A 7,403-nucleotide genomic window follows, 5' to 3' on the forward strand; every position below is an offset into this window, starting at 1 on the left:
AAGGAAATAATTCTTTTGATCATTCTTTCTTAACAATGATAATAAATCATTCCTCATAAACTCTTTCAATTTAAAGTGTTCTGTTATTAAATAATTACTGCTCAGTGAGTAACAGTGTCCCAAGAATGTACCAAAACAACAGCCCAGTTATAACCAAACTCTATTCAAAAATCTCTCAATGGCTCCATGGAAACATGAATCTTATATAACTCTTTAGTTTGGCATATGGCCCTCTGATTCCAACACATTTTACTAAGTTCATTTGTATATGATTCCCAGACACTCCAGCTGAACTAGATTACTCATGGTTTCCCACACACAGCCCTCAATTTCCTGGCTTCCTGCCTTTGTTTATGCCATTGCTTCTATCTATAACAATCTCCTCTACTCTGTAAAACTCTACCATCCATCAGATCATCCCAAATGCCATCTTCCTTTCAAGATCACCAAGTCTTTCTTGGTCTCGAAAATTTGATGGGACTGCCTTTTCCGAAGCCTCCCAATACTTTAATGTTATCTACCATTTTTATGCTATTTGTGTTTTAAATTTATTTATCTGCCTCATCTTCCTTTATGGATTGTAAACTTCTTGGGGCCACCTACTGCATTTTACCATTCTTGTATTCCTGTACCATTTCTCAAAATGCTTAATGCTATGGTTAGCATAGAGGTTGAGAATATGGACTTCAGGAGCAAAAATAAATAAAATGGTGTCCTGAATCTACCATGTCACACACACAAATCTGTGTGACTTTGGCCAAATGGCAATCTTTTTAAGCTGTATTTCTTCATTTGAAAAACAGCTAGGTCACATGACATCCTCTAACAATGTGATGAAGGCTTTGAACATTGCCCGAAGGTAAATATACAAACCTATATATACAATCAGTCTATATACATATACACTTGCATCTACCCATTGGTGTTCTAGAGCAGAAGATCTCAAATTGTGGTCTGTATATGCTTGGAGGTCCCCAAGACTTTATAGGACATACAAGAGGTAAACCTATTTTCGTAAATACACTCAGAGATTATTTACTATTTTCTCTGTGTCAACAGGTGCACTGTTGACACAAAAGTAATGATGGATAAAACCATTGGCATCTTAGGATGAATCAAGGCAGTGGCACCAAGCTGTCATTGTATTCATTGTTTTCTTTATTAGTCATTTTATTCTTCACTGCTATGCACTTGCCGTTTAAACATGACAGTTTCACTTAAAGTCCTTGAGGAAGCAATAAAAGTAATTAATTTTTTTTAGATCTCAAACCTGAGTCACATTCCGTGTGTGAAACAGGAAGTACACATACAGCACTTCTGCTACATACTGAAGTACAGTACAACGGTTGCTCTGAGAAAAGGCATGAGTGTTTGAGCTGTGAGCTGAACTAATCGCTTCTTTTTTATTAAAACTTTTATCTTTACTTGAAGGAATGACTGACCACCAAACTAGTATTCAGACCATAGTTTAGGTATTTGCCAGACATCTTCTCACAAATGAACAAAGGGAGCTTATTGTTTCGAGGAATAAAAACTGAAAGTATTTGTCACCAAAGGTAAAATTTGAGCTTTCAAGCAAAAATGAAAATTTTAGAAGACTTATATAGGCCGCTGTGAGCCTAATAGCTTCCCAATACCTGAAGAATTTTCTGAGCTCAAAGGTGATACTAATAAATAGTATTTTTAAAATAGCTTGTATTTAAAAATGTGTCAACATTTGGAAGATCTGCATAACTCGGTAGCCAATATTTTCAAATGACCAATGCATGATGATATAAAATTATGTGTGGGTAAAAGACCGATCCAAAGTTAGTGAGATAAAACAATCTATTTTCACGTGACAGAATTTTAAAAGTTCATCAATAATGGTTTAAATCGCACATGGCAGCTACCTTTAATAAAATAACACTTGTTCAGTTTTGCTCTAACCCAGATAAACAAAATCTCTTTGAGTCCTCAAGCATTTTTTAAGCATGTTCTCTTGACCTGAGAACAATGAAGCTCCTAAAGTAATGGTTCCCAAGTTAAGAACATTTGCTCTAATAAAAAGCCCACAATTCCACGAAGTGAAGTATAGGCTTCTGCCATGCCAGTCCCGGGTTCCTAGAGTCAGGTCTCTGTGTGAGAGGAAATCTCTCTCATGAAAGTAGGAGACTGAAACAAACAAACAAAAAAAGAGCAGTGTAAAATTACAAGGATGGCAGGCCATGCCGAACTGGCTCTGGGCTTTCTGGTTCCCTCATTTTCTTCTGCTGGGTCAGCTATGGCAGCTGTGAAGACCCTGAACCCCAAGGCCGAGGTGGCCTGAGCCTAGGCGGTATTGGCGGTCAACATCAGCGTGGCCCGGGGGCTGCAGGATGTGCTGAGGACCAACTTGGGGCCTAAGGGCACCATGAAGATGCTTGTTTCTGGTGCTGGAGACATCAAGCTCACTAAAGATGGAAATGTGCTGCTTCATGAAATGCAAATTCAACACGCAACAACCTTCTTAACAGCCAAATTAGCAACAGCCCAGAATGACATAACTGGTGATGGTACCACTTCCAATGTCCTAATCATGGGAGAGCTCCTGAAGCAGGCAGATCACTACATTTCTGAAGGTCTTTGTCCCAGAATAATTACAGAAGGATTTGAAGGTGCAAAGGAAAAGGCACTTCCGTTTTTGGAACAAGTCAAAGTAAGCAAAGGGATGGACAGGGAAACACCATAGACGTGGCCAGAACATCTCTATCTACTAAAGTTCATGCTGAACTTACTGATGTCGTAACAGAGGCTGTAGTGGACTCCATTTTAGCCCTTAAAAAACAAGATGAACCTATTGACCTCTTCATGGTTGAGATCATGGAGATGAAACCTAAATCTGAAAACAATAGAAGCTTAATCAGAGGTCTTGTTTTGGACCATGGGGCATGGCATCCTGATACGAAAAAGAGAACAGAAGATGCGTACATCCTCACATGCAACGTGTCATTAGAATATGAAAAAACAAGTGAATTCTGGCTTTTTTTAACAAGAGTACAGAGGAGAGAGAGAAACTAGTGAAAGCTGAAAGAAAATTCATTGAAGACAGAGTTAAAAAAATAACAGACCTGAAAAAGAAATTCTGTGGTGATGTCGATAAAGGATTCGTTGTTATTTATCAAAAGGGAATTGACACCTTTTCCTTAGATGCTCTTGCAGAAGAAGGCATATTAGCTCTGTGTAGAGCTAAAAGAAGAAATATGGAAAGGCTGACTCTTGCTTGTGGTGGGGTAGCCCTAAATTCTCTTGATGACCTAAATCCTGATTGTTCGGGACATGCAGGACTCGTCTATGAATATACATTGGGAGAAGAGAAGTTCACCTTTATTGAGAAATGTAACAATCCTTGCTCGGTCACATTGTTGATCAAAGGACCAAAAAAGCACACTCTTACTCAAATCAAAGATGCAATAAGAGATGGCTTGAGGACGGTTAAAAATGCTATTGATGATGGCTGTGTAGTTCCAGGTGCTGGTGCAGTGGAAGTGGCAATGGCAGAAGCCCTGATTAAATACAAGCCCAGTGTAAAGGGCAGGGCCCAACTTGGAGTTCAAGCATTTGCTGATGCACTGCTCATTATTCCCAAGGTTCTTGCTCAGAACTCTGGTTTTGACTTTCAGGAAACTCTAGTTAAAGTTCAAGCAGAACATTCAGAATTAGGTCAACTCGTGGGTGTGGACTTGAACACAGGTGAGCCAATGGTAATAACAGAAGTAGGCATATGGGATATCTATTGCATAAAGAAACAGCTTCTTCATTCTTGCATTGTGATCGCCACCAACATTCTCCTGGTTGATGAGATCATGAGAGCTGGAATGTCTTCTCTAAAAGGTTGCACTGAAGCTCTTCCCTTGTTATCATCTGAATCATGAAGACTCTACAGAGTGATACTAAGAATATAGCTATGGAATTTTTGTCCAAGCTTCAAAAGATTTTCAAAGGATTTTTTTTCCTATATAAAGAAAGGAGAGAACACTGGCACCTATTCAGATTCTGAAGTTCTGAAATTATAATTACAGTATTTTTAAAATTGCTCTGCAGTGTACACATACAGCAGGCCAAACTTACCCAATAAAAAGGACATTTTATTTTAGCTTCAGTGATATAAAAATACATGTTAGATAAGCATATGTTATCTACCTTGTTATTAAATATTCCTTGAAAAACAAATTTTAATGGTTTAATAATTCTTCTAATGAATGTATTTTAATTTATCTCCAATAGTTCCCCGTCATTAAGCATTTAAGTTTTCAATTTTTATGCTAGTTATAAATAAGGCTTAAGTAACTTAAGGTTCGGAAAGCATTCCTGCTTCCTTAGTATAAATCCTTTTGAGCAGGGGTTCTCCCAACCCCCAGGCTGAAGACCAGTACTGGTCAGCAGCCTGTTAGCAAGGAGGCTGCACAGCAGGTGAGCAGCGAGCAAACAAGGGAAGCTTCATTTGCTGCTTCCCATGGCTTGCATTACAGCCGAACCATCCCCATTCCCCCCATCGCTCACATTACTACTTGAACCATCTCCCCTCTTGAAAAACTGTTTTCCACGAAACCGGTTCCTGGGGCCAAAAACATTGGGGACCGCTGCTTTTGAGTAAAAAAAAAAAACTATTGGACAAATTGGACTTTTCATGCTTTATGAAATAGCTTTGGTAAAATGCTTCCCAGAAACGTTAAGTTGTAGTGAGTAGAAAGATGGAATTAGAGGCAAGGGAATTGAAAGAGCTGCAAGTCTAAAGTGGCAAAAATAGGAAAGGTAGAGGTTAAAAACATGGTTGAGGGCGTGGTGACTAAGGACTAGGTGAGACAGGAGATTTTCAGGCAAGACCGTATTTTCACACCTCGGAACATTTGCTTAGGCTGATATCCCTCCCAAACCGTCTAGTGTCCTCTTTTTTTCACCCAAGTTACTGTTCTCTTCTACACGTTTCCACAAAATACAGTAGGTATATCTGAAGCCCTTGAAAGTGAAGTTGTGTGTTGCTACACTTTGTGTTTTGAGGACTTGTCAGTTGCCTATAGTGAGTGTACAATAAATATGAAGTTGAAAAACATAAAATTACAAGGATGAATGCCTCTTTATCTTATCTCTCCCCAGCAGAATCCTGAAAATATAGGTAAAAATTAGATTTTTTAAAAATTAGATTGTATTTCTTTATGCTCTAAGATGAAATTATTTTTGTGAAGAAAACATGCATCCAATTTGTTTGAATGAACATTTTCACATAATGAATTATTGTCACACTCCCCTCCCCCACACAAATCTTTTTGCAGTTGGTCCCCTGTTTTATGAAAATTTTGATTATTTATTAATCAGAATAAAATGAGTGGCATGTAGACAAATAGCCATTTTAAAGAGATTTTCATGAGTTATAAGACACAGTGTCTACAGAAATATTCAGCTTGGTGAATCTAATACTCAGTGAACACTTTCCAGACCATATTAAAACATTTGGCCACAAAAGGAACTTTTCTTCTGTTTTACTGTTTAGATGGGCTTAGGAAAGGAAAGAAAAACAAAAGGGAAGAAGAAGTGAACAGAAAAGTTAGGAAAAGGACGCTTTTAACCATCACATGAGCAGTAAGGACAAATGTACTGAGATCCAGTCAGAAGTCTTTTAGGACTCTCCCATCTTGCTCTTTTCTCCTAACGTTGGCCTGTTGCTGCTACCCAGGACACAACTGTCACAAGGTGGAAACACAGAGGTAGGCTCCTCCATACTACTTGGTTGGACCTACAGTTAGTTTTTCTGCTTACAGCTCTACAATCAGGTGAATTGGTTCTTAGCCTGGAATGACAAGAACCTTTGACCTATTGCATTATACTGGTTTCCAGGAGATTTTAAGAACAAGGATATGTTAGAGTCCCAGGAAAAATACACATATCTAAGTAGCAAATTTTATCAGAAGTTGTGGTGTCTGAACATAAGGCAGAAATAACTGAGATTCCTTATAAAAATGCCAGGAAATCCATGAGACACAAAAGATATCTAGAAGATATCTATTTTTCTAGGAAGAAATTTTAGAGGGGAAAAACTCCTTCAGCTTTTAAGACCTCTCATAATTTGTTCTCTGCCACACAGCCCTCAGCAAAACTTCACATTTTCTATCAATGAAGGCAAATTGTTAAGGCTTCTAGTTTCTGAGTGTCCACATTCTCGCATACCCCAACCTTAGAGATCTTAAAGAGAATGCCTTTTTCTGCTAGAAACATGTAAATATGCTATGAGTGTTCATGCGTCTCTTTCCTGGTGCAGTAAAAGTAAATAATGATAAATAAGGTTATAGCTTTGAAAAAAAATACTTTCCTCCAATATAGTTTTGATGGTGTTTCTCAAAAAATGCTTCTCACTTCTGGGTATTTCCAAAGGTCATGTTGCTTCTTAAAATCCGGCCCCATCATTCTTTGTACTCCCTCATTTCTACCCCACTTTCATTTTTACCCACATGCATCCGTATCTGATTTCAGCTTCCCTCCTCACCACCCTCATGCTTCCAGGAATCCTGAACTTGTTCAGTGTCTTATATATTTGACTTAATTCTCTGATCACATCTTTAGTAATTTTATTTATCCAGTAAGTGTGTATTGAGCAACTCCTATAAATCAGGCACCAATAACATACTAGGTATCCAGAGAGGAAGAGAAGACATATCCCCATCCTTCAGAATCTTACAGATATCCCAATCAACATCTCAGCAAGTAATTTTGTGGATACTGACAACTTGATTCTAAAGTTTATAGGGAGAGTAGAAAACCAGAATAGCCATACAATTTGTAAGGAGAACAAAGCTGGAGGACTGACAGTACCAGTCAAGTCTTACTATGAAGCTACAGTAATCAAGAAAGTGTGGTATTGGTGAAAAAAGAGACAAATAGGTCAATGGAACAGAATCAAGAGCCCAGAAGTAGACCCACATAAACATAGTCAACTGATATTTGACAAAGGGGCAAAGGCAATACAATGGATCAAAGACAATCTTTTCAAAATGAATCTAGACACAGACCTTACACCATTTATAAAAATCAACCCCAAATGGATCATAAGACTAAACGTAAAACACAGAACTGTAAAACTCCTAGAAGAACATAAGAAAAAAACTAGATGACTTTGGGTACGGTGATGACTTTTTAGATACAATACCACAGACACAATTCATTAAAGAAGTAATTGATAAGCTGAACTTCATTAAAATTAAAAACTTCTGCTCTGCAAAAAACGATGTCAAGAAATGAGAAGACAAGCCACAGACTAGGAGAAAATATTTTCTAAAGACACATCTGATAAAGAACTGTTATCCAAAACATAGAAAGAACACTTAAAACTCAACAGTAAGAAAACAGACAGCCAGATTAAAAAATGGGCAAGAAATTTTACCAGTCATCTT

At 37.8% G+C, this 7,403-nt stretch overlaps 1 pseudogene; it reads left to right on the top strand.

The window, feature by feature from the left end:
* The first annotated feature begins 2,263 nt into the window (after positions 1-2,263).
* On the top strand, positions 2,264-3,893 carry LOC136125412 (T-complex protein 1 subunit zeta pseudogene; annotated as a pseudogene).
* The last annotated feature ends 3,510 nt before the right edge of the window (positions 3,894-7,403 follow it).

Source organism: Phocoena phocoena, chromosome 7 (genome assembly GCF_963924675.1).
Source record: "Phocoena phocoena chromosome 7, mPhoPho1.1, whole genome shotgun sequence".
NCBI classification, from domain to species: domain Eukaryota; kingdom Metazoa; phylum Chordata; class Mammalia; order Artiodactyla; family Phocoenidae; genus Phocoena; species Phocoena phocoena.